This window comes from Pezoporus wallicus, unplaced genomic scaffold, assembly GCF_028554395.1.
Source record: "Pezoporus wallicus isolate ANWC-B61680 ecotype Strahan unplaced genomic scaffold, APGP_CSIRO_Pwel_v1 contig_6897, whole genome shotgun sequence".
Taxonomy (NCBI): domain Eukaryota; kingdom Metazoa; phylum Chordata; class Aves; order Psittaciformes; family Psittacidae; genus Pezoporus; species Pezoporus wallicus.
The window spans coordinates 265514-292482 of record NW_026636510.1 but is presented as its reverse complement, the minus strand read 5'-3'; the positions used below and the strand labels follow the sequence as shown (position 1 = coordinate 292482).

At 42.8% G+C, this 26969-nt stretch overlaps 1 protein-coding gene across 3 annotated transcripts in view; it reads left to right on the top strand.

Moving 5' to 3' along the window:
• Nucleotides 1-21505: 21505 nt before the first annotated feature.
• The window catches only part of SENP5 (SUMO specific peptidase 5), a 42346-nt gene continuing 36882 nt past the window's right edge, over nucleotides 21506-26969 (top strand). The window contains exon 1 of one of the 3 annotated variants that reach the window (XM_057400395.1): nucleotides 21506-22360. The gene's annotated coding sequence lies outside the window, so the exon portion shown is untranslated. Of the gene's footprint in view, nucleotides 22361-22680; nucleotides 22807-26969 lie in introns of those variants that run through there. The other 2 variants (XM_057400394.1, XM_057400393.1) reach the window with 2 other exon arrangements.

The following is a 26969-nucleotide window of genomic DNA, read 5'->3' as shown; positions in this document are numbered from 1 at the left end:
TGTCAGTCAGTGACTACATTTTACATTCTCCAGGAGGAACTGCAGAATTCATCTCAGTGAAGATGAAGCCAAAGAGTGGCAGACTGAGATCCTGGTGAGCTCCCTACTTGTAGTGATAATGAAGTGTGACTCTTTCTTAGGTAGTAAAGTAGAGAGTGTCTAAATTTTAGATCCTGGCAAATGCTGTCATCACTAAAGCTGCCCTCAGAGGGTTGTTCTAACATTTTGTAACTTACCTTTGCGGTAGCTTGTGGGAAAGGAAGACTAACAATAAAGTGATCTTGTGGTTAACTCAGCTAAGCAGTGCACAGAAAATCTGGGTTCAGGTCCTGGCTTTGTTTTGGATGTCCTGTGTAACTGAATGCAGTGTCTGTTCACCTTGGTTCTCCTCCCATCAGATACAACAAAGAACATTTTCATACCATCAGAAAGTACCTTTATCTCTCACTGATGAGAGATAAAAATACTGCATGTTATTGGGTAAAATAGACATAGGCCAGTTAAATACTATTATTTAATTGGGTTTTACCCAATCTCTGAGAATTAACAGGGAGACAGGACTTTTATGGAGGGACAGTCTCTTTCATAAGACCAAACTTTACTTTGACCTTCATTAGTCTTTTGAAAGAGACTCTTGATAACTTTGTCATGCTTGATTTCTTCATCAGGAGGGTGGTGTAGCACTGGAATATGTCACCTGAAGTGGCTGTGAAATATCTGTCTTTGTATATTTTTAAGATGTTGTCAGACCAAGCCATGATTGACCTGATCTGGTGTTGGCAGTAGTGTTACTGCTTTGAATGGGAAGTTGGACCAGGGATCTCCAGAAGTCCCCTCCAAACAGCATTTTTTGTGATTCTGTATTTCTAATTAGCTTTGTCCCATGTGGAAATATCAGATTTATTTTAGGCAATACCTGTATCTTTGTGGTGTGGAAGCAAACAAGTTCAGTGTTTATTATCCCTTATTACTGGTATTAAGTATTCTAACACACGCAAACTTTTGAATAGCCTTGCTTTCTGGCTCTCTCAAGGCAAGATTAATGATAGATATTAGAATAGGTAAATTATCCGCTTTTCAAACTATATTTATATTATATCCATATATTATATATATATGGTTATGTACCTTACTTAATAGTGTATTTGATAACATCATACTTATATCACTTCTGTATAACAATACTAACACAAAAAATTGCCAAGCATTAACTCTACAAATATGTTGAAAAATACAGTCTAAGTAGGTCAGTGTCTTATGAGGATAATTGAGGCTGAAGTATCTTCTCTACCTACAGACTTTTCAAACTAATTCATATATGCTCTAGAGAGTTAACAGCTGCTACTGTTCTGCTAATGGGAAGTATTTTCTCTTTCCTATGTTAAAGATAAATCATTATTCACTTCTTTCTGTCTTATGTTCAAGGTCCAAATATTCCAGTCTCTGTAAGAGAAACCAGCAGACCTTAATTAATACTCCCAAAACTCAGAATGACTTGTGTGTAAACTCCTCTAGCTATTAATGCTAAAAGCTCTCACATAAAGAACAAGAATTGTAGCGTAGTAATAACATCAGGTTCTCATTTTATGTTTTTATGTTTACTACTTGTTATTATTTCACATATATGAACTGATATAAAAAAGTGTGCATGCATATTTACAAGGATGCACAATGTAATGAATTCTGCATAGTTCTGTTAATGGGCTTTTAAATCCTGGCTTTGTCTGTGGAGGAAAATTGTTGCATTTGTGTCTGTCACTTTGTCCTGATGCAGAGAAAAAAAAGGTATGAATGACACATGTCAGGAATTAGGGAAATGGAAGATACAGAACGTCAAGGCACTGCAAAATGTTTGTTTGTCTTGGCTTATTCCTCCTGTCATCTTACAACTGCTGTCTTACATACATATTAAATACCTAAATCCTCCATTCCTCCAGTTTTTGTCCTGAAGAAAAAAAAAGGTAGTAAGTGTAGTATACAATAATTATTTTCCTTTGATGTTCATCTGATAATTTAAATCTTCCCTCTTCATGTGTGTATGCTGGCAGAAAGTGGAAGTAACCTACCCATCCCTAGCTGTTTCTGCTGGCTGCGGACTGAGTGCCTTCAGTCTTCCCTTTGAGTTGTGTCCTCCAGAGGCTGGGAAAGAAAAGAAGCAATGGCAGCACTATTTTGGCTGATACTCCAGGAGCTCCAGAGCTGACTGTGTAAGCTGCCATAGCAGGAGCTCCAGCAGTCTGGCTCCCAAGTGGAACTGAAGTTGATTTGTTTCATCTGCACTTCAGGCTGGCAATGCACTGCCCTTGGGACCCCACTGCCCTGTGTTCCCTCAGCCACTAGGACTCATGAAATGCAGGGAAAGGTGCATGCTCTGCTGTCCTGTGACATATCAAAAGGAGAATGGCTTTCCTGGCTATGCAGATTCCCCAGGAGGGAGACATGACCATGAGAAAGGGCTGTTACAGGGCTGACCCAAGATAGAGCTACGTGCAAGGGCACACGTGGGTAGTGCCACAAGTCAGGAAGAGAGCATATCATGGCTGAGCTGCTCTTCATCTCATACAGCAAACTATCATTGTGGGACTGGGGAGGTCACTAAAACACAGAAGACCAAGCAGATGGTACCAAATCATAGTAGGCTCCATTCTTTTACGATGGATTTTTTTAAGGTGAACTCAATAGACTGATTGCAATTGCAAGAAATAAACAGCAGCAGAGGGTGCTGTGCCAGCCAGAGCTGCCTGGACTGGCTCTGGAATGATACCCACATTACTGTTTCTGTTCTATAGGGGTCCTTGCACTGTGCTTTTTGCCACTATATCCAGAATGCGGATTCAGCAACAGAGCTAACAGCTGTCTTCTGTCATTCGCTGTCTTGTTCTCTTCCCCTGCTAGGGAGTAGTGCAGTTTGTTTCAGCAGGGAATGTCTGTCTAAATGTGTACTCTGCTCTGTGTTTATGTTGGAGAAGGAAAGATCAAAGCATGTGCTTGGAGTTAAAAATGGAAGCTGTGTGATTAGGGACCTCATCTCATTCCCAGTCATGTGCGTATATACGTGTACTTACATGACGTACCATTGCCTCGCATCGCTGCTGGAACCTGGGGCAGGAAAGAGGTCTCTGAAGACCAATCTGTTCCTTTAGATGACCATCAGAGGTCAGGGCTGCTTTGAAGGGAAGTGGACTTAACCTTATCTGTGACTAATTAGTTGTCTGCAACGAGGTGACAACCAAGATCAGGTGATGATAGTGGCTTTGTTGAGGCAGAACAAAGCCCTATCCACCCTGGTGTCCTGTTTTAGAGAGTGCAGTACTGAAAGCATATAAAAAGAGCATAAAATGGGGCACTGAGACTGGAGTCCTTTTTCTGGTATGTTTTTCCAGGCTCTGGTGCTCTCTATGGAGGCATTTCCTGAACTCCAGGCTGTATTTGAACTGCTGTATGTAGTGGCTGCTGCTGGATTCCCATGAAATGATCTAGTTTTTTTGAATCCACTTACTCCTTTGAACCCTACATCAGTGACCTTACCTACTATGTAAGAAGTGCTTCTATGTTATAAGGAGTAAAGAGTAGTTCTTCCCTGTTTGCCTTCTCCATTGCACTCCATGATAAATACCTCAATCACATCCAGTTCAGCTGTCTATTAAGTGACTGAGTCCTTGTGCATGAAGTCTTTTCAGTTATAGTTTTAGTACTTCAGTTCAGTTTTAGTACTTCTGGTGTTCTTCCTGCTTCCCTTAACTCTACCATAGCTTTTTGAGATGGCATGACCAGAATTGCATGCAGTGCTGAGCACATAGGCACACCAGCAGGGATTGACAGAATTGCAGAATGATGTTTTCCATTTTGTTGTCTATCCCTTCCCATTTGTCCTTAGCATTGCGTGAGAGTTAACAAGTAGCTCTATTGTTAGAAGAGCCTATAGGGAGAGCCTTGCAGGCTCCTTCTGAAGGAAGGATGCAGATAAAAGGACATGATTTATCTGTTTAATTTATGTTGGACTGTTTGATTTTGCAAAATTAACTTCCTCCATGAAGAAAGATGTCAGATGAAATGTTCAGTTGAAAGGTGCAAGGAGAGAGTGAGAGATTAGTGTTCATAGCAGTGCAAAGCTATGCACTTTGATCCTTCTTCATGCTTACTGCTCTGCTCCATTGTGTATCTTGCCTACAGGACAAAGTTTAGGGGCAGGATTGGGAGACTGCCTTATCCAGAAACAGCCAACCAGATTGTTTCGCTTGGATCAGGCCCTATTTCAGCAGTTATGTCCTTGGCTTTTCACTTGCAAAAGAAGCACTTTATTAAAAGAAACAAGATACTTCCCAGAGTCTGACAGCTTGCATTTTAACTATCACCCCGAACAAGGGACCTCAAAACTGACCCCAAGACGTTAATTTAACCATTACAATTCCATTAGTCTAATTTGTCATGAAACATCTTTGACTAATTACCTGCATTTGTAAGTTAGTCCACATGTCATGGGATAAGAAGTCAAGCATAGTTATAGGTCACTGCTCTGGGCTGCCATCACATAACACAGACCCTAGATGAAAGGGAATTTAGAGTTGATAGGAGGAATCTAAATGACAGCTACTCAGTCAGTACAAGGCAGCCAAGGCTGTAATGTAAAAACTGGACCATTGTCTTAGAAGTGGTGTTTTGGAAAAGATGGGGCATGCCCTCATTAGCAGAATAAGGTCTAAGCAGGCTGAGCATAATGAATTCCCCATAAGCATTATGGGAATCTTGAAGGTGGTAATTTGATAAATACAGATCCCCACTAAAACCATTTGCTAAATTTGGCAGACAACAGTTAGTCTCAAACATTTATGACTAATTTAGAACGATCCCTTTTCAAAGAGACCTGATTATGTCCTGAATATTACTTTAAAAAAAGTTCATTTAGGTACTGCTGTTGGTTTCCTCAAATGACAAATGTTGAAACATAGGGAAAGACCAATTAGGAGTCTGATTAAAGGTTGCTCAAGCCTTTCACTGAGTAGTATGTTTGGATTCAGTTCCCTGTTACTTGTTGGAGATCTGCCCATGAATTTACAGTGGGAGCAGCAGCATGCTGTGTGCCACAAACACCTCTCTCTCTTAGATTTAGGCAACTGTAAACTTCCCTTTATTTCTCTTGTTCCAGTGCCTATGCCATTCCCCTAGAGACAAGATGAGGAGAAGGATGTGGTACGTGATTAATGTAGGACAAAGAATTCAGAAAATTCCTCTTCATTTCTTTTTTTCCTGTTTCCCTCTTCACTGAGAGAGGAGGTGCAGAGGGACATGGGGAAGAGCAATTCCCCCCCATCAATATACACAGTGTCATCATCACACTTCTAGCTGCTGGTGCTGAGTGTGAGGGGTAATTAAATCCCTTCCTGCCCCCCAGCCCTCTGTCTCTTAGCTGATCTTTACAGACAGCAAATGCAATTTAATCCTTCACTTCTATCACTCATTTGATCAATACAAAGGGCCAGCAACGACATAGCTATACTGGTCAGGCCAGCCCTACCTTTGTACTCCCTAAGTATGGGCTCTGTCCAAGCTATAAATCACAGCTACTCTAAATTATAGAGGCTGCCAACATATCAGAGGGCTGGAGTGGGAGCTCCCTGTGATCACAGCAGGGAGGGGAGGATAAGGAAGGCCCTGACCAAGCTGTCTTTTCTGTACTCAGGATCTTTATTCAGACAGCAAGGAAGAGAGAGCTTCTGCAAGTCTCTGTGCTCCTCTTGCAGGCATAAGCCTGCCGCACTGGCTCAGCTGTGCTCTGGTTTTCCCTGCTGTCCTCCAGAAAAAAATTAAATCCTCTTTCTACAGACCTCAAGGCAGTCACTGAGATTAGCAAGAAATTTCCCTTGGTGGTGTATTACTGCAGACTTTATACTTGCAGATACTCTTTTCCAGCACCCCTGTGGGGAGACAGGATTCATTGATTTGTATTTTCCCCTTATCACCAGCTAGCACTGTGAGTGCTCTGTCCTCTGTTGGGGGGAGCAACAGCATCGCCATGCTGCCCCCAACTCCTACCACACAGCAGCAACAGGCATGTGCTATCTCACCGGTCAGTGGTGTGAACACAATGGCACTTGTTTCCTTCCTCTGTAGAATTTCATGTGTCATTTTCTACCAGTATTCCTTCAAATCTTTAAAGATAAACGAATCTTCACGTTTCCAAATCTTTAGCCTTTCTGCAACAGGCATAAGGTATCTACCAGTCTGCAATGAAAAATCACAGACAATCCATCCTTTCAATCTCTTGCTTTTATCCTAAGCTGATAAAGGAGGCCCCATGCTTGTCAGCTTTGCATTCTTGGTGTGTGCAGTGTAGCTGAGTATTGCAGATTAAAGGTGAGCAGTTGAACAGGGAAAAAAAGCAGGAGTGAAGTAGCTGTTTAATGAGATAGAGGGGCCTTCCTCTTGAAAACTGCTTACCCACATCTTTACTCTTAGTAATTGCAGAGTATTTTCTTTATGGAGAATGCTAGCACTGTTTTCCCAATTTAATATATTTTACCCTTTTTTAGGATCATCTTTCACCTTGGTAGCATTAAATCATTCTTTACAAAATTGTGTCCCACGACATATTTTTTTCAAGCTGCTCAGTTCTGCCTTGTGCATCTTTTGTTTTACAGTTGCAGGAGTCACAGCTTAATTAGTCTCATTCTGTACCTAACTTTGAGCCCTTGCAGTTTCAGGTTTGAAAACTTCTTTCCAGCCAAGCCTGTCTCAAGGTGTAACAAAACCTCTAAAGCTGCAAATAGATATTGTCAAACTGACTTACAATGGCAGGTTGTGATGTGCTGACAGTTAGAACCAAACCTTGGAAAGATTAGCTTCTTGGCAGTTGTTTCAGCCTACTCATATCACTTGCTGTCTTTCTGCTACACTTATTTTCACTTTTGCAAACTCCTCTCTGTGCCTTGTTCTGTTTTTCAGGTAGATGTTTCACCTCCTGGTACCCCTAAGAGTCTCAGGTGGGACAGCTTCACCGCTGGACCTCATGCCTCCATCAGAGGTGTCATTTGCTGGCATTTACCTCCTGAAAGGGACCTAAGAATCCATCATTACAAAATCTGCACAAGCTTATGGGGGCCAGAGTAGCTAAGAAGGATCATTAGATCCTAATGTATGTATGTTGCCAGCATACATACCACTGTCTTTGCTGGTCTCTGGAGAGGTGCATAGATGTCATTGTTTATATATGTATAAATGATAACAGGGGGCTTCTCAAAGAGCAGGATCCTGGGTTGGGATAGGAGGGGGTTTCTGTGAGGTGGGGGCTTCTCAAATGGCAGATGCTTGGGGTCATAGTGTGGAGAAGATAGATGCCCTAGCTTGAAGAGTATTGCCACATCTGGGGCAGGAAATTATACTGGGTTTGAGATATACAGCAGAGAGAGAATTTGCCTCACAAGTGACTGAAGGAATTTATTCTGGGGACTCGAAGGACTGAAGTAACTCATTTCACATGACTGTCCCTCCCCCATCCCAGGCACATGACTGAATGCAACAGTCATTCTGCCTGATGGAAATGTGGTAGCTCTATTTGCTGCCCCACCTTCATCTTGTCTTTTTACTTGTCCATTCAGTATCATATACCCTATGGCATCATGTTATTAAAATAGGTGATTATGCAGATGCAAATGGATCCCGAAGGACACCTAGCACATGGACATAACACCACAGGCAAGTTTTAACTGATTATGCAGCTATAAAGAAGTTTCTTCTTTTTAAAATTAAAAATATCTAAACTTTTTTCCCCTTCTTTTTTAATTCTAACAGCTTAACATTTTCCTCTCTGGCTAAAATCTGACATGAAAGAGAGGGAGCTCAGGCTTAACATGGAGTACCTTAAGGAAGTGCAGGCTGTAGCTTTCTGGGCTTAGAAACCTCTGAAGAGCACAAGATCTTTACTCCCATTTGCAACCACTCCCCCTGCATGCAGAGCGCAAACCCTGTATGTGTTTGGCTTCCAGATCTGTGACTCCACCCTCCTTTTTATAAACTGTGAATTTTCTCCCTTTCAAAGCACAGATTTTACCCCCTCCCATGTCCCCTGGAAAGTTTTGCCCTGCAAATGCCCTGAGTTTTTAAATCATATGGAAACTCCTTGGCTTATTCTGTTTCTGTACTGCTACCTCCATTTCATGGTTTCTGTTTCTATATGGCCTCTGCTAATGAGTAGTGTTTGTGGCCTGAATGGCTGGTTTTCTCTGCATTTCCAGTGAAAAGTGTTTGTGTATACAGGGACTGTAGCCTTCTTGCTAGCACTGTTTCTTGTTAGGTAGTAGAGAAAGAGGTACCATTTTTTTTTTCCCCTCCCCATCATTTTATTATTATTATTATCCCCTGATTTTATTATTATTACCAGCAAGTGATGCCAATACTGTTTGTGTTTCCTTGTCCCAAGTCTTGATGGATGCATTCAATGACCATGTTAACCCCTCTTTATTCTCAGTAGCACCTTTATGATAGTATTGCCTTTCCAAGCTGCAATCTTGCAAACCTTCACTCCAGCTAATCCAACCTCTTTTGCCATCTTTCCCAAAGGTCTAGAGTTCTAAGGGGAACACTGAGCAAGGAGATGTTCCCTTGATATGCATGGATCCAGAATTTCTTCCTTACTTACCTATAGAGCTACTCATTCCTCTTCATTGCTATCAGCAATGAGGGTCAAATGCTACTTGAAGAACATAACAATTTTTAAGGGAAATAAGAAAGAAAATAAGGAATCTAAACCACAGCTGTCTGCATTTTCTATCTGAAGGTACAAATACAAATCAGGTGGAGCTGCCCTGATACTTGTGCTGCTAGTTAAAGAATAGCATGTTATGTACAACAATACAGAATTTTCTTTATGTGAAAGAGTGATCCTGCAGTGAAGCAGGAGGTACCATGCTTGTGGTGGGATCAAGGATAAGATGGTGCCTGAAGCAGAGACTGTATAGACAGCATCTCCAACAGCATTCCCCAGAGCAGCATCAGAAACTTTGGCAGGCCGTAGCAGAAGTTTTCTACTTCATTATGTGCTGAAAAGCAACTGGTTTCTACTCATTAGACACTAATCAAGGTCACCACTTCATTGCTGAATGCACTGCATTTACTATGCTGTTGGCAGGAGGTCTTGCTCTGCTCCTGTGTGTTCAGGGAAAAAAAAACAACAATGAAATAAAATAAACAAGTCCTTTGGCCAACCATCTGTTGGAGCACAGGCTGTGGACACTGTGCAGATGCAAATGTTTGGATGCATTTTGCAGGTGTGCCCTTTTTTCCATGTGACCCATTTTTCCATGGAGGAATTCACTGGGAAAGTAGATTGCACTAGACTGTTCCTGCAACTGCAGTTAATCATGCATTTTCTGTATTACTGCTACAGGATTAAAACAAACATTGCTCCTATTTTCAGGCTTATCAAAGGCAGCAGCACATCTCTCTAATCTCCTATTTCCCTACTCTCTTTAAAGTGTCTAAATGAATGGAGCACTGATGAGCAGGGATGTGGTGCCAGCAGGGATGGTGTCATTTAATGCCTTGCTATTTATGCTATTTAATGCCTGTATGCCTTTATGTGTCCTGGGTGACTTGCTAACCATCTGGCACCCTCCACCCTTTCATAAGGCATACGGAGATGTAGACAGCACCTTCATTTGTCTCCAGTCCAGAGAGTGACCAGCAGCAATAAAACAGTACAGTTCTGATGGGCCTGTTCCAACACAGCCTGCACCTGCTGTCACTGAAGGATGCAGCTTGGAGGCCACAGTTTGGTGATTCTTGACACCAGGAGGTTTCAATCTTAATGAGCTAAGGGCACATACCTGTATTTATACTGAGCTAGTTGGCACATGCAACCTGGATTTTTCTTCCAACTGTAAAAAGCCTAACGATAGATGATCTGCCCTAGCACCTGTTTGTACACAGCTAACTTGTCAAAAGGTTTCAGACAAGCTGGAATCAGCAGAATTATGTATGCCACTTTAGCTCCTTGTCCTGGGAGTCCTGCAGCTGGATTTACTGTATCGCTGAGTCACAGCCTGAATGTTTAGCTTTATACTTTCACAAATAAAAAACACTTGGGTTGTGTCCTCCAGCCTTCTAGAAAGTGGGCTGAGATCCACCCTACTGCTTTCACACCACTGTCAGCTGGCATTAACTTTCAGTCATTTTCTCCTTTGGCCAGATTGTATTCAGTGACCTAGAAGTAAAATATTCTGTATTTTGTTAGTAAGTGGTCCCTGGAGATGTACAGTCTAAATTGGGATGTTTTCTCAGTGAGCTCTATTGTGTATCTTCCTGTGGCGATTGTACTGTAATTATCAACAATCCTCTTTCTGGTAGCAGAATTTATTAATTGCTGTCCACTTTCTCCTATGTATTTCTGATCAGATCACAGTGAAATAAGGACTTTGTTTAGTTTGCGGAGGGGCCATGATATGCTATGGTAAAGCATTAGTTTTCCATATGACGTTCTCAGAGATTATATTATAGATTCACTGATATTTCTGCAAGGAGGGCAAACTGGAATCTGTATTTGGCTTGCTGCACTGCATATTAGCAGTAAGGCTATGGGATCTGACCCTGAAAATGCTCACGCCTGTGAGAGTATTTGCAGCAGTAAGGACTAGTCATGTGTAGAAGCATTTTCACAATCACCCTTCATGATTATGGGATCACTTGTGGATGGTGCCAATAGTCTGCTGGGAGGTGCTGGATGCCCTTTTCAGTGCTATTGCTGCAGGTTCATTTTTTTAAGCATTTTGAGGAAGTGGCCAACTCACATAACTTTAATGCAGGCTGTTAATGCGAGTAAGTTATATCTCCACAGTTTTTTATGTTCCTATTTAAGATCAGATCCAGTTGGTCACTCTGTAGCGGTATCTAATGAATTGCCAGCATCCCAGAAAGTATACAATTTGAGATTAGAAGCAGCACCAGCTTATTACCATGATAGTCAATTGCAAATGGAAGCACAGTGGAAGCAAGGGCAAGGTAATGTAACGTGTGTAGAATAGCACTCAGTCTGTGTATTATGAAATTGTCATTCTGTGCCACTGTTCAGCATAAATGGACTAATCTTCAGTTTGAAAATGAGTAGAGCTTGACTGCTAAAGAATAGGTCATTTGGCTTCTGGCAGCAGCAGAAGATGCTGTAGTATTAGCTGTAAGAACTTATGCATTCTTGGTAAGGAGATAAAAATTATTAAATAGCACTGCTTGCTTCTCTGTCTTCTAAAGTAATTCATATTTGGACTCAGATTCATCTGAGCATTTACATAATTCCTCAGGCCATTCCTATTCAGCCATGCATTCAGCTTGTGCTTAAATTTAAGCAAGTGCTGAAGTCCTTTTCCATTCCTGGGGCTTCAGCCTTGCTGAACAAGGTCTTGGCCATTAGTTTATAATGTTTCAGTAGCTTCTGAGATTTCTATGCTGTAGCAAATGGAAGATTGCTGTATTTTTTATATTATGGGCTGAATTTCTTTAATGACTCAGAAAATTTAACGGTGAAGATCTTGGGGCCCTGGAGAGGCTCTTTTTCAACAGAGTCTTCTGTTGGAAATCCAAGAGCTAGAGAACCAGGGTCGTGTCTCCCAGGAGCTTCATGGACTCTGCAAAACTGGCAGTCACATTGGCTGCCTCCCTTCCACTGGCTTCTTTCTCAAAAGAAATGAGTAGAGCCAAGGGGAAGGTTTTGTTGGGATCTTTGGGACGTGGAACTCTTTAGGCCAAATTCTGTTATGAATTATGCCTTATGATTCCAGAGTAACTTCTTAACTTTGGTAGGGTCGTGCCAGGTGGTAGACATTGTTGAGGCAAATTGTGGTTTAAAAAAAGGAACTCTGAAAAAACTGCATTACCATATGTATTTCTATCCAAATTCAGGAGGGGAGATAGTGAAGAGCCTTGATATACTGATTTTTTTGTTTTCTGGGGATGGAAAATTCAAAACCTATTGCCTGGCATTATTAAGCTGTTGTGTGTCAGTTCAGACAGTATCAGAACACGTCAGCCAATACAGTTCTACTGCTTCATGAAGACGTGTGGGAATTGGAAATGTTTCAATTGTTATTGACCCCAATCTAAAATGAAATGTTTGGTTACGGCTTTTTGAAGAAAATACAATAAAACAATTGACTTTTTTTTTCTTTGGGGGAAAAAAAAATAATAATTTGGTAGGAAACCCTCTACAGAATAGATTCATGGTCTGAAGCCTTGTTCACAGTGGGACTGGTGGGAATTTTGCTGTTGACTTTCATGTAGCCAGAATTTTACTGAGGTTTCCCTTGCAGCATGAGGGATTGTGTTGCTCTTTATCTGGAGGTGCCAGTGTAACTCCAAAACTTCTTGGCCCACATCAGAAATAAAAAGTGTTCTTCCAAATCTCATTGATTTGTTGGAGGTCTTGTTCCATTGAAAGAAACATGGATTTTGTCTCTATTGGAGAGATACATAAAAGCTTTGTATTTGTTAATGGAGACCAGAAACATATTCTTCTAATACACCAGTAGCAGAAGAAAGGACAAATGTCCAGATTAGTGCTCTACTTTGCTGGACTGTCTTCAGATCATTAGTTTAAAATGTCTGCTCTGTGAAGAGGAATTATTGCAGGTTCCAGGTGTAGGTATTTACAGCAAGATAATACTTCTGTTTTATTCTAGTACTGTGCATCATGCCATCTCTGTTTGAGTGGTCCCAGCACATGAGATGATTCACCTGCTGCTGAATTTTCCTGTTCGTATAGCAGATTTTATTAAGCTCCAGAAAGGCCTACTTGGAAGTTGGTTTTCCATCCCAAACTAGGGTCCCATTATTAACAATCTTTTAGGAGCAAAGGAACAGTTCATTCCATTGCTAGGTGACTGGAGTCCTTTGTTACCTTTTCTTTACCTGGGACAAGGTGTCAACGAGTGAGAGAGAGAAGAGAAAGGACTGGAAGAATCAACAGAAGGGGAAAATCTTTCTAAGGGAAGAGGAGTATTCAGTGAGCAGTTTTTATGAGATATACACATTTGGAAATTTGCTAAAATATGTTTGCAATGTTTTTTATAAGCAACATTAAATGGAAGTACAATTAGTTCTGGACTTAACATACCCACTTGTCCTTGGCTTTACGGCTAGCTCAGAGCAATTTTCCCATTTTGCAGTTCGAGCCCATCTATGTGCTTTACTGGCAGGTTCCATCACACTGAGAACAGTACTGATAGACACAAAAAGAGCAGAAGTTGTTCCTAAGGAGGGGCCTGAGAGAGGAGTTTCAAAAGCAGCATGTTCCCAAAGAGGGGCCAAATTTCTCAGAAGGACTGAACAACAAGCACTCCTGCTGTGACAGATGGCTATTTCAAAAGATCGTCATTAAAACTGGCTGAAGATTGTCTATTCTGTTGTTTTTGACAAGAACTTGGGGTTTCTGTTAAACATAATAACAGTGCAGATTTCCTTTCAGCATTCTATTTTTATGTGAGAGTTTAAATTGTTTTGGTCAGGGAAACTCACTTTGGTAATGCTTTCATTTACAACTCACTGTGCTGGAGAGCCATGTGATAGATGCTTCCAAAAGTCTGATCACCTGTTCTAGTTCCTCAATGGTATGAAGCTTTTCTGAAGCTCTAGCTGAATACAGGCATGCTCTGTCTGATGTGGCAGACATAGCACTTGAATTTGTTGCTTCCAGTCAGGTTTTCTTGGGTAAGTTTCTGTTTAAGTTTTCTAGAGTGGGTTTAGCTTTGAGATACTTGATTTGGGATCCTGAGCACACAATCTTCAGTGTATGAATGCCTTCACTTGTGGCTGCTCACACTCAGGATTGGGAGTGAAAGTTGGGGGGTGTTTGTATGTAGCTGGGCACTCAGAAAGGGGGATTGTGGAACTTGAGGCTGTTTCTCAAAATGTGTGCTTTAACATTTCCATGGTTTAACTTTCCCATCCATAAACTGAAGGTAATTCTTCATCATCAGCAGAAGACTTACAAAGTTCAGTGTTTATGCATCCAACCTTGGAGAAGAAGAAATTAAAAAAAAAATAAAAATAAAAAATTCTCTTCCATCTGTATGTCTAAAAGATCTTTTAAACTTTTAATTAATTGAGCAATCATAATGATGCACCTGTGGGGATGAAGGGAGAGGAATAATTTACAGGTGGGAGATATGAGGCATGAATGACCTCCTAGCCTTACCTCTGCCATGCTGTTAGTCTGTGTCAGATCCAGACAGATACCTTCTGTTCTGTCTCCTGCATCTGTAATGGGAGGTTGGGAACATCATCTTCCTCCCCACTTCCTCCAGTTCTTCTATAGAGGACCTATGTCCTTATCACAAGGCTGATGTTTCATGGAACTACAAGAAGTCCATGTGTCTCATCTCTCTGAAGAAGCAGGCTTGGAAGCTGCTTAACTCCCAAGTTTTACCCACTGACCAGTACATGGTCAGAGAGCAAGGCAGAAAAGTCAGTCAAGAAACTAAATTTCTGCGTGCTCTTAGGACAACTGCATGTTCTACCCTGCCTTCCTCCTCCAGACCTTATGCAAGCTGGATTATGGTGTGCTGTACTCTGCACCCCTCCCACATCAATTCATGTTATATCTTTGTTACATTGAGCAGAGTGGTTGAGGAATATTTGTCCTGGTTCTGAAATACCAGCTCACCTCAGCAGAGCAACATGGCTTCTCTTTGTCACCCTTTCTTTCCTGCCTGAACCCCTGTCAGAAGACTTCTGTACAGAAAACACCGTCAAACTTCTCGCATATGTAGAAGAAATAAGCACAAGGTTAGTTCAAATTTTTTTTTTAAATCTGTGGGATGGGCAAAGTAAATATAACTGCTTAGGAAAAGGTCCAACACACAATGTCATCTACAGGTTGGCTGGGAATCCTGTTTAAATTTAGTTCTTAAACACAGCTGTGAAACTCATGAAGCAGTCACACTGCTTGCTTACCCAGCAACCTTTATAGTCTCTTGGGAAGGCAATAAAAACACCAATAGTGAGCAGTAATTCTAACAGACTGTTTTGCTTCATTCCTCCGGCTGCTCCTTGTCGAGCTCCTGCAACAAAAGACATGAAGTTTTTCTTCTAGGTAACCTGGTTCTGACTGCTTTACTGTATCAGTTATTCGTATCTGTAAAGGAAAGGAAAAATACTGACATAATGTACTGGTCCATGGAACACCAGGTTTTTCATTTGCCTGATACATCTTATGGTTACCTTTAGCCATAGCTTTTTAAGTAGTTTTTAGCTGGATAGCAGTAATAAGCCCGCCAGGAAAAAGCAATGGTAAAGTGAAGAAGGTTCATGATAAATATTTTGCACTGTCTATAGTCATGTTTTCAACTCTTTTTCAGTTTGTGTATCTTATAGGATTTTTTCTGGTAAAGCTGCTACCTTCTATTTGGTGAATTTAAGCCTATTGATTTCTAACTTTCCTAACTGCATTTTACAGATGCCCTACTGCATCTGGGACCAGAGCTTGAAAAGCCCTGTTTAGTGAAATGGATTGTCTTCCATGGGTCATTGACACCCTATATTCTGCTTTATCTAAATTAGGCAGTCTCCAGTATTCTCTGATCTAATCCCAAAAGTAAAGGGGGAATGTTATGTGCAGATATAATGCTTCCACATAAATTTCCTATTGAGCAGTTATTGGAAAAGGAGATGAAAGCAGGTAGAGCTTGACCTAGCAGTTCAGTGCACATGCTGCCAGGGACGCAGTGCCTGCTAACAGCTGGCTTTTCTGCACCTCAGCAGGTGATGGAGTTCCCGCTATTTCAGGAGTCCATTGCCAATGGTTAGCACACGTTGTTGTGAGAAATCTCATCAGTCAAAAGTGCCTCATAAATAATTTAGAGGAAAGCAATTAGCACACACAGCTGTAGCTGTTTGCAAAGTCACAGTTATACCTGCCAGGGCAATCTGAAAATGGAAATTTCTAAACCCATTTTCTGAAGTAGCCAGAATGGTCTAGCTTGGAGCTAGGGTTGGTGGATAGTTATTGATGAGTAAGGAAAAATTGCACTTTCATGTCTTTATGTGTAATGAAATTCAGGAGAGAATTTTAGTATTTTGCATATTGGGAAAGGGATCAAAGAGATGCATAGTTTGAAAAACTCCAGCAGACAAGGCCTTATTCTTCCAGAGGCTCTGCAACTCATTCAGGTTCAGTGTGAAGGGGACAAGTTTTGTTGGACTTGCATTTTGAAGGCATCAGCTGGTTAAAGCTTCTCTATATGTACAGACTGCTTAGGGAGAACAGGCAGGAGGAAAAGGAATAAGGTATTACTTGAAGTATCTCATCTGAGTATGCCTGCCTTGGCAGATTGATGGGAGCAAATTGAGAACTTCTGAGTCATAATAAAAAGGAGAGGAATCTGCTCTTTAAGAATCACAAGCAACCACAGGAAATGTGTGACAAAAAAAGATTTGATTGTGCAGGTGAGTCCTGGAAAGGGATTGTCCATATTAAACCTAGAGATGGCACCAGGCTGGGAAGGGTAGATGTAAATATGTTTTAGGGTAGGTTTGACATCACCTACCTTGATACTACTTTGGGACAAGGGGAGCAAGATCCCCTTCAGCTCTTCTAATAGCTCTGTATTCAGCCATGGTATCTCTGCTAGCTGAGTGCCCAGAACATGCTCATCTTTACAGGATCCCACTTTGCTAGGGAATTATTATTCCAGTTTTACCAGCTAGGAACTAAATTGCAATGTGTTGCCTAGTGAGGTTGTCCAGGTCCTAAACTCTGAGATTCCTTCCTCTTTCTAAGAGGAAGTCAGACACTGTATTGTGAAAAATTATTCAAATTTGCTTTGTTTGTATTACGAATGCAACCACACTGGATACCCCTCAAATGCAAGCAACTGATGCTTCACGCTAATAAGGTTGGCTATTCACCTGGGGCTCAGCCCTGCACATGAATTTCTCATTTGACTGCTTATGTGAGAGTTTACATTTGTTTTAAAGGCACTCACACAGAAGAGTTTAGCTCTTTTGCTAGTGGGATGTGTTTTTTTTCTGTAGCTCCTCCAAAGACTGTAAGTATCAAAGGCTGTTTCTGAACATTTTGGATCCGTGTGGTCAGGATGGTTATCTGCTTAGCTTACAAAATTTCAAGGACACAGGATGAACTGGCGTCTCTTAAGCAGAGATTGACCGAGTACTGGTCTTCTGCTACATCTCTTGAAATACCTAAATCAAACCATGCCAATCTCTATGAGACTGTACTTCCCAAGCTGGAGTGCCCCCCCCCCCCCCCCCCCCCCCCCAGTTCAGGTTGAGGCATTCCCCTTTCGCTTGCAGATTCAACTCAGAAAATGGGCATATTTCTGAATAAAAAACTTTGTCATCACAAACATTTTCTGTGAGTGTGAGGTCTCCAACTATATTGCCTGGATTTTCCCTCCTGGAGTGACTTCTGAGTAGAGGTGAATAAGCTATTTTATTTGCCAGTTCTACTTTGAAAAGCAAGTTCATTATGTCTCAAAAGCCTTAGATATAGCAGATCAGATCCAATATTGTATGAATGTCTTGGTAAGACACTGGGAAACAATGACATCCTTTCCTACTTCATTTTGAACTCCTCGTTCGATCTTACTTTCTCCTAGTTGATTCTCCTAGGCAAAGGGTAATGCATAAACACAATTCCCTTTCACTGATCTGAAAATATGTAGGAAGGCCCCTTCAGCACTCTCCTTTCTTTCTGAAGACGGCCATCAACTTCTCCAGCTTCTCATGATAACAAAGATTTTCACTGATGGTAACATCCTTATTTCTGTCCTACAGTGCACATTCTACATCCTTCTGCATGTACAATTCTCGTGCTGCAATGACTGTAGCTACAGAGTGATATAGAAGGAGCTGGCAGTTACAATAATGGTATCATTTGAGAAAACTAATAATCAAATCTCTGCTGCATGAGGTTTTTACCTCTTTTTCTTTCAAATTTTAAGAACTGCAACAACAGCTTAGTCCTGCTTCTAATTTATTCCTTATTCCATTTCACTCTTCTATTTCTGATAAAACAGCCCCTTGCAATCTGATATGAGTGAAAGGCAGCACAGTGTCAAAAGAAAGTCCCACATTTGGCTGCCAAGGAAAAGACAAAATGTACCAGTAGGATGTTGTGCACCAGCAGTGTGCTTCCAGGAGGCAGCCTTCTTCCAGATCTTGCCTCTAGTGTGTCACTGTTAGAACAAACCAAACATGTTTTAATGAAGAATACTGGCAGGAAGAGATTGTATTTATCCTTTCTGTAACACCATTTGGACTAGCATCATTTCTGCATGTTTAAGGGCTGTTGTTCACTACTAGAGCAGTGACTGGGCGTACCTATTCTGAGACCATGTTTTCATGTACGTTTTTGCTAGTGGTTAACTGGATTTTGCATATCCTTCCAGCCTTGATCGCTTTAGCCTGTCCCTGCCTCTGTTCATCACTGTGCAACTCCAGAGAAAAACTTTTGGATATTGCTGCTTTTTTTTTTTTTCCTCCTCGATGTGGATAAATTCAAGCATTCCATTTCCACTGAGTTTCACAGATAGTAGTAGTGGCACACCTGGAGGGACAGTGAAAGAGAACAGGAAAAGAAAATAAGTGAAAAAGAGTGACTGGAGGCAAGAAACTTCCCCAGCTGATTTCACTGCCTAAGTAAGCATGCGGAATTGTACTTAGAACTAGCTTTAAATTATCTAGCTGAGTAACAGCCCTAGTGAGCTACAGAGTGCAACAGAGTGTGGTCACCTGCATATTTTCTCGGTTTCATAAGTGGGCTCCACAGCCTGCACTGTATCAGTGCCATGATGACACTGCCTGTGGTACCTGGAATAGCAGTTTAAATATAACTTCTACATGGTGTCAGTGAGCTCTGGTCTGTGCAGACATACAGCAAGATAGAATTATGGACTATCCAAGTGCAAAGCTAAACACTGTGTTAGGGGTGTCTATTTCACTTCCACAGTCGCTTCTACAGTTACACCTGGGGCCTGGTGACTTCAACCTGCTTACTTAAAAAACACATCTGCAGGGCAGGGAAGCAGCCTTGTCCGTGTCCTGTAGAATCGAATTCCAAGAAGCACTCAGACCCATCTATCCTTGCAAGCAGCAAGAATCACTTAGGACTTCACTGCTCCCACCTGTTTAAGGGCAGCCATCAGCGGCATAGCAGAGCTGATGGGCTGTGTGGCTTTTCACCCTTCTGCACAATGCTTAAACCACCAGTGAGGTTTGCCCAAGCTATTCTGACTTGCAATTGGACAGGGAACAGAAGTATTTTCTGCCCTTCAGCCTGGGCTAGAGATATAAATGCCTCTAACTGGCAAGCACTGCTGGTCACTGTGGGGTGAAGCACTACCCTGAAATGTCAGAAACAGAGAGGTTCACTCTAGGAGTTTGTGGTGGAGCAGTCTGTATTGTTGATATTAATGCACATTATTCTCAATCACTTTAGTATGACCTCTTCCTCAAGAAAATTAGCCTTCCCTCTGAAATCCTTGTCAATGTTGTAATTATGAAAGTACAGATATTTTAAATGCAGTTGAGTAAATGTGCAAGTAGCAGTTGTTTTGTACCTCAAAAGTTCTGCCTGTATTTATATAATTGGGTTATAATCACAGGGGAGGAACTCAAAACCTCACCCTGATGTGATGGAAATGTCAGAGGTCCCCCACCTCTGGCAGAACTTGCCCTGGATGAATTGTATAGGCCATGGAGCGCACTCTAAGCAAGCTGCGAGAAGCCTGCTTTTAAAATGTTGTGGGAGTTTGGGGGGGTTGGGTTGGTTGTCTTTTTTTTTTTCTCTTCTTTAAATCAGGTCACTTTGCAGATCCAATTTGGAGTTTGCTCCATTGCCAGCCCTTGCTTTGGGCTAACTGATACGTAGTGAGATGAGCAGCTGGAAAATTGGCAACCTTTTAAATGAGGTTTGTGCCTATCTATATGGCTGTACTGATACAAGGCTTAATCTTTATCAAGTCCATTGAATTTGAGGGAAGAAGAAATGCCACTTTTGTAAACTGTGAGATAGAAGTCAATGTTTAAATTTCAGAATATTCACCTCCGAAATACGCTGAAATGATCTTCTTTCCAGGAGCTGCTATGCACTTGTCCTTGCCTGGGAGGACAAAGTTAACAAACAGGGGTGGAATCATGAGCAGAATATAAGGGTGTGGGGGTGTCTACAGGGAGGTTGGCAGCACGGGCGAAGCTGCTCTGACTGATCAAGATTATGTTCAGTACCTGGGCAGGGAACAAAAGTACAGAGACTAAACTATGTAGTTAGCATATTTCCTCACAGGGGAGTCTGGGGTATCTCTGTTGCATTACTGCTTCCTTACCACCCCTTGTATTGTTGTGCTATAGAAGGATTGTCCTCATGAACTTTCTTACAGCCTGGAGAACCTTCAAACTTCAGGAACTGTAGGCCAAAGAGTAGCCACACTCCATTGTCTGTAGTTGTGTTCAGGTTTGAATTCACCTGCTGTGAATGTACCTTTTTTAAAGCTTTTTTTACTTTGTTGCAATTAACAACAATCCTTTCGATGTATTTATTGATAAGTATAGATGTACAGATATTTCTGCTAGTCTAGTTTTTACATCACAACCTGAAGTTATACGAAGGAATGTGCAAGCTTTTGGAGTGGACCTTAATTTTATTCCTATTCAGAAGTGGAAAAATAGGCAGGGACAACAAACTCTGCCAGTGCAAATCATCTTTTGCTGAGTTTCCTGATGTGGCTATTTGCATTCTTTTGTGAATTCAGACTGACTGTTAGCAGCCTCCAAATAAAACATGGTTGTATGGAGATGTACCTTGGCCCTGTCCTTGCTTGGCGACATGAGACATGGTTCAGTTCATGCTACGTGTCCTCTTCCAGCAACCACTTCCTGTACAGCTCACTGCTGTCCAAATTAATGGAATTGTTGCTTTAGCTCAAGATGTGGGAGATTTAGTTTTGGTGTTTGTGTCAGCAATCACTGAAGTCAGGAAACTGCCTTTACAGAGCATTCAAAAGCCCTTTTATTCTTAAAAAAAAAAATCAGATCCAGGCTTCTGTTAAATACAGCAAAGGCTGCCATCATTAAAACATTGGGGCTGCAAGTTTGGCCACAAAAATGTTATAGTAATGCAGCTGGTATTCAGTCCTTTCTCTCGGCATTGCCAAGTCTGGCTTTTATTTATTTATTTATTAATATTCACAAGTCTCATGTCTTTCTTTCATTCCATAAAGCCTCAGTGTTTACAAGCATCTTCTCATCTGAGAATCTCAGCTTCCAGTTTTTAAAGATCTGCTACTAGCCCTCATGGACAGAGACAAAGCATGAACACGTGATAAGGCTGATCCTCACAGGCAAAACCCGAAGGCTTATAAAACACCACATTTAAGAATTCAAATCATGAGTTTTTAAAGAGGATCTCATGAACTTGGACTCCCATTTATATGTCTCAAATGATCAGTGTAGACTGTACTAATGATTGCCTGGGTCATGCCATGATTTCAGTGCAGAGGTGCCAGAGAGCACTGCAGTACTGATGGACTGGGGGAGGAATCTTCCTTCTATTTAATACATTCCTGTTGTAACTTCATGGCCTAAGCACTTGCCTTGTGCAGCCTGTTCACTGTGTGTTTCATAAAGGCCAGAGGACTCATCTTGTTGCTCTGAAAGTGCTTAGCCCATCTTTGGCTGGATTTACTATACAGGAAGAACAAATGGTTGCTTAGGAAAGCAGTGGATATAATGAGAGTGCTGGGCTGGACTTTTTTCAAACAAATAAAAGCCAGCAACTCTCAGTTTGGCGTGGACTCTGCCCGTTTGTTTGTTGCACCACCCCATTGTCTTCTCAATCCCTTTTTTTCCCATTTGTTATAGCATTTCGCAAACCATAGCCTGTGTAATTCCTGGAGGAAAACAGTTCACCTCCTGCAAAGCTGTAGCAAAACTGATGCATCGTGGCTGTTTCCCAATCTTCCCTGCTTCACTGACTTCTTGTAATTTGGAAATTCTTTTAGCTTCTCCTCACAGGGGCTACTTGATGAGAGGAAGTGTAACCTTCCTCCACCCAGCAACAAAAATGCAATGGTGCTGGAGCACTTCCCATTTTCACAATGTCTCTGTACAGCACAACATAGCAGTGGAACTGGCCGCTATCTTCTTCCCCATTCTTCAGGTGGAGGAACCACGGAACAGAGATGTTAACCGACCCACAAAGGACAGCGCAGGGAGAAGCGAAGCCTGCAAGCTCCGCTACCTCAGCCTGGCAAAGCCCTGCCTGCGGCTCCACTTGTACCAGCGCTGCTGCCATATGGCTGACGCCGGAGTAACAACGGAATTTTTTAACTTGGGTCCACTAGAAACATAGCCATATATCGAGGTATTAGTGGTTCATTTTAAAACTCACGTTGTTTATTAAACCCGTCGTTTCTGCAGCTGTTGCTGCTGTGCCACGGAAGACGGGCAGCCGCAGGCCCCGGACCCAGAAGCCGGGGGGGGGTCTGCTGCAGAGTGACAATGGCACCAGGAAAGGCCGCTGTTGCCTTCCTGGCTTATACCTCCCAGGCATACCTTGCCTGGACTTCCCGGAAAAGAAATGCACTACCGAGCAGAGCAGACCAAGCCCTGCCCCGCTAGCAGCCGACCCTGCCCCACTCGTGGGCGGACGCAAGCGCCGTGCCCCGCCGGCCGCTGCCCCCCGCCCCGTCGTTGGGCTGACGCGGCGGCTGCGGCGCCGGCGCAGCGCGTTCCGGCCGGGCGTGCGGCGGGGGCGGAGCGCGGCCCTGGCGGCGGCCGGGATGAGCCGGGCGGTGCCGGCGGGCGGAGGTGAGGTGGGGGGCGGCGGACCCGTGAGGGCCGTTACGGCGGTTGAGCGGCGGCCCTGGCCCGCCCGGTGCTCGGTCCCGCGAGTGCGGGGCAGCACGGCCTGGTCAGAGGCTGCTGGGCCTCCGCTGCAGGGCGGCTCCGGCTGGTCCTCCTGTGCGCCCGGAGCCACCCCCGCTGCGCGCAGGCTTTTCTCGCCCGGGTTTGGCTCCACCTCAGTGGCTGGAAAGCCGGGGGACCGGTAAGCGGCGGCGGCGGCCGGACAGTCACCCGGAGCCGCGGGCAGAGGTCGCTGGGCCCTGCTCGCCGCTTTGCTGCCCCCGGCCCTTTCCCTGGGTCTGCCGCTTCTCCTTGTCACTCAGTGGGTGCCGGGGACAGGTGCTGGCGCCTGGTTCCAGGCGTCGTCACCGGGGTTTGACTGCGCTAGCCAGAACAGGGAGTATAGGGGAAAACCCCGGGGCGGCGCGGAGTCCCTCAATGGCAGCCTCTCCTGGGAGGCTGGGGTAGACTGTCCGTAACTACAAGACTGTGAGAGTAAGGGCGTTGGTGGAGCTGGGCAGCTGTAAAAAGCGATTTTCAGTTAAGAGATTTTTTTTGTTGTTTTTTTCCATCATTGAGTTCTCGACCCCACTTCTCTGCCCTTTTGCTCCCAAGACTCCCATTCTCTTTGCTGTGTAAGCAGAGTTCATCTGCTCCAGCGCTGTTTGCCCTCCCCACCCATCCAAACTGGGCTGCGCTGGTCAGTCAGGGCCGGGGAAGCTCAGCGGGGTGGCTGTCACAGGTGGGGTGCTGGACCGTGGGGCAGTAACAGGCAGAGCTGTGTTTCTCAGGTGAGGACGTTTAACTAACGTGCTGCCCCTGCAGCCATCTGCAAATGAAACTTGTTCTAGCCCAAACCTCCCACTCAGAAGAAGAATGCCTTTGGTAATAGCCTTACCTTTACTTACCTATGTATGTGTCACTGCATAAGTAGAGAAGTCATCTTTTTTTCAAAGCTGCAGTAATATGTGTTTAATGCTTGTGAAAATACACTTTGAGGAAAGCCTTTAGAAAACACAAGGGAGACCCTTGAGCCCAGACATGTGCAATGACCTTGACTGAAATTCCAGTTTCTGTTCTCTTCACAGGGCTTGGAGAGGTATTCAGGAAGAAGGGCACAAAGCTTGACTGATATTTCATTAAAATCAATCAGAAGTGTAAAGATGAAAAATTAGGTATGCCCTTACTACTTGCTTGTACAGAAGTAACTTTGGGTTCTTTAATTTAGAAATTTTTCATCACTCTGATTTGTGACAGCATTTCTCTTAAATGCTATTTTATCAGATAGCCATATCTCCACTAATTTAATTTAGCCTGAAGGAGGATGTTTCTGTAAGTAAATTAGAATCATCTTGCCAGAAATAAATTTAGCAGATGTGTAGCTAAATGGGTGAGAGTGTGGGTTACTTCCCGGAACACTAGTAGGGAGAAGGGAAGAAACCAAAGTAACTGTACCAGTTTAAGCCTTGCAGTGTGATAGCTGAGGTCATCAGCTGCGTGTCCAGCTGTGTTCCCGTGAGTTGGTAACTTTGGACTTTGGCCTTTTCTGTATGGTCTTGCGTTAATATGTTATGTTTTGTCAAAGTGCATTTCCTTAGGGCTTGTTTCACCTCTGGACAAAAATGTTTGGTTGATAGTTCACAGAACTGTGCTGGGCAGGTCAGAAAAGAAAGCAAAGAGGAGATAGTTCCCAGTGCTGTGAATCTGTATTGCTTCTGCATGGGCTAATTGAATCATTTCAGACTTCCTGACATTATCAGCTTAGCTCTGGCCACACTGTGGTTTAAAGAGAGACACCCTTCCCCAGTTTCCTTTCTCTGTCTTTCTAATTTTGGATTCCGGTTGGGGGAGGGCCTCTTGTACAGCACGGCCCAGCTCTCTAACCTCGGGCCTGATTTCTCTTTCCCAGTTATCTTCTGTCCTTGAGAGCCAGCCCTGATCTCCCCTGGGAAAGACTGGACTTGCAGGGTGTTGCAAGAACTGCTGCCTCCCTTGGGAGCAGGTGATGCATGAACTACTCGTGCCCACACAAGGCCACACTCCCAAGGCTGTTTGCTGATTACATTACTGATGCTCTTCGAAGCAAGCTTCTTTCATAAATAGCAATAATAAAAACTGGACAGTTGGAGGGGAGAGGTGGGGGAAATAACAACCTAAGAGTTAGCAAGTGAGCTGTATTTGAATTGCCAGCTCTGTGTGTCTCTTGATCTGCTGGCCATCCAGATGCAGCCGTAGATAGCTTGCAGTGATCTAAGTATGGAGTAGTTGTGCTGCTCAAGCGCTGTGGGTTTGTTCTGCGCCCCCATGGACAAAAGATATCTGTGGTCTGACACTTCGAGTGTCAGTAAGAAACCTTTGGTTAGATTTCTGTCAGCAGCATTGGCTGGGACTGCCTTTCCCATTTCTGTGCTCTTCAGTGAAAATCTGAGCTCTCCAAACCTGCCAAAAATAAACAGGGCTGCCAAGGACTAATTAGTGATCAAACTATAACAGGCTGAAAATTGGTGAAAGATTTAAATGTGTAGTGTCTTTTACAGTACTTAATTTCACTAAAGGTGGCATAAGCTGCAACCATGTAAATTGCAAATGGCATGAGTTGCTAATTGCTTAAAGGAAAATATAGCATGTATCTATGCTGAATTTATTACTCAGTAGAGGATCACGGGCCTCACATTCCTCTCTTCCTCGTGTGTAGGTGTTCAGTGAATTTTAGGCCAGCTTTATGTCAAGTTGACATGGTCATGCTTGCTTGTAACTTACCAGAGCTCTAGGGATAAGTCTCTATTCTAAAAAATTGAGTGGCTCCCAAATATATTTTTTAAAGCTTAGCATACAAAGCAAATTTATGACCAGAATCTGCTGTTAGTAGAGAGCTGTAATGGTTTGGGATTGTCTTTGTCCAGTGCAAAAGAGATTGTGCCATTTAGTATCTAATCATTTGCAGGTGGTATGTTAAACATAGCCAGAGGGGTGAGCATTAATGACAGTAAATTTCTTTCAGTCATGGTCTCTGGGAGGTGTACATCTTGGGTTCTTCTGGGTTTAAGATTTTGCTGGCATAGTCTCAGCAGCATCTCTGCTCAGTAGAGGTATGCCTTACACAAAGCAAATGTCTCCTAATGGTGCAAGTGCCTCCATTTCAGAGATGTTTTTCATCTTTGTCGATGTATGGGGTGGAGATGTGACTTTCCCTTCAGCTTCTTAAACTTTGGGTGGTGCTTACTTTATTTTTGGTCTTCTGTTGCTCACTTCAGTTCCTTTTCTAGCAACACGCTTTTAAGCTGTCCTTTTGACTTGCTGATTTATGTTGCTGAGTAAAACCAGTAATAGCCTTGTAGCACTGATGGAAAATAAGTTCTTCAAGCAGCACCTTTAATTAAATATTTGCACATGGATTATCTTTTGTCATTCAAAGTAATACTGCTGTTAGGAAAGTGAACTGTTTCAGCTCCTAGAACTGAGATTAGCTACTCCTTGGAGGCCTTTGCTTTAAAGGGATCCAGACTCAAAACTGATTGTTTGAAAAGGAAGAGGAGAGAACAAGAAAGGTTTGCTTGGATTAAATGACTTGGACTTTCCCATTTTAAAGATTTTTTGTGCAGAAAAAACCTTCAATGTGGAGAAATTGGTGTGTGCATCACAGTCAAACATGAGGTATTTTTTAATCCTGTAAATTATAATGTGAAACATTTTTTTATGCTCTCAGTTAAAAATGAAGCAGAAGAACATGTGGGTAGAATAGCTTTCGTAAGATCTTTTGTTGCAGTGTAAGAAGCTGGATTTCATGACACTAAACAAGCAAATGAGCTATTTTGATTGCTGCTGTTGCAATTGATTGCATTGAAACTGTGGCACCATTCTTGTCTCTCAATTCCAGTTTGCCTCAGGTTCTTTTTGTTGTCAGGACTTATCTTTGCTAGGATCTAGTTCAGTGTTTTTCCCACTGTGATTAGTAGTTCAGTCTACTATGGGTGAAACAATGGCAGCTGTAGGTGTTTCAGCTCCCGTGTAATCCGTGGCTGTTCACAAAATCGGTGGTTGCTCAGCCTTCTTCCATGACTGAGTTTCATGACAATGCCCGTGGAGGGGATGCTTCTTGTTGGACTTTGCAATGAGAGAGGAAGGAG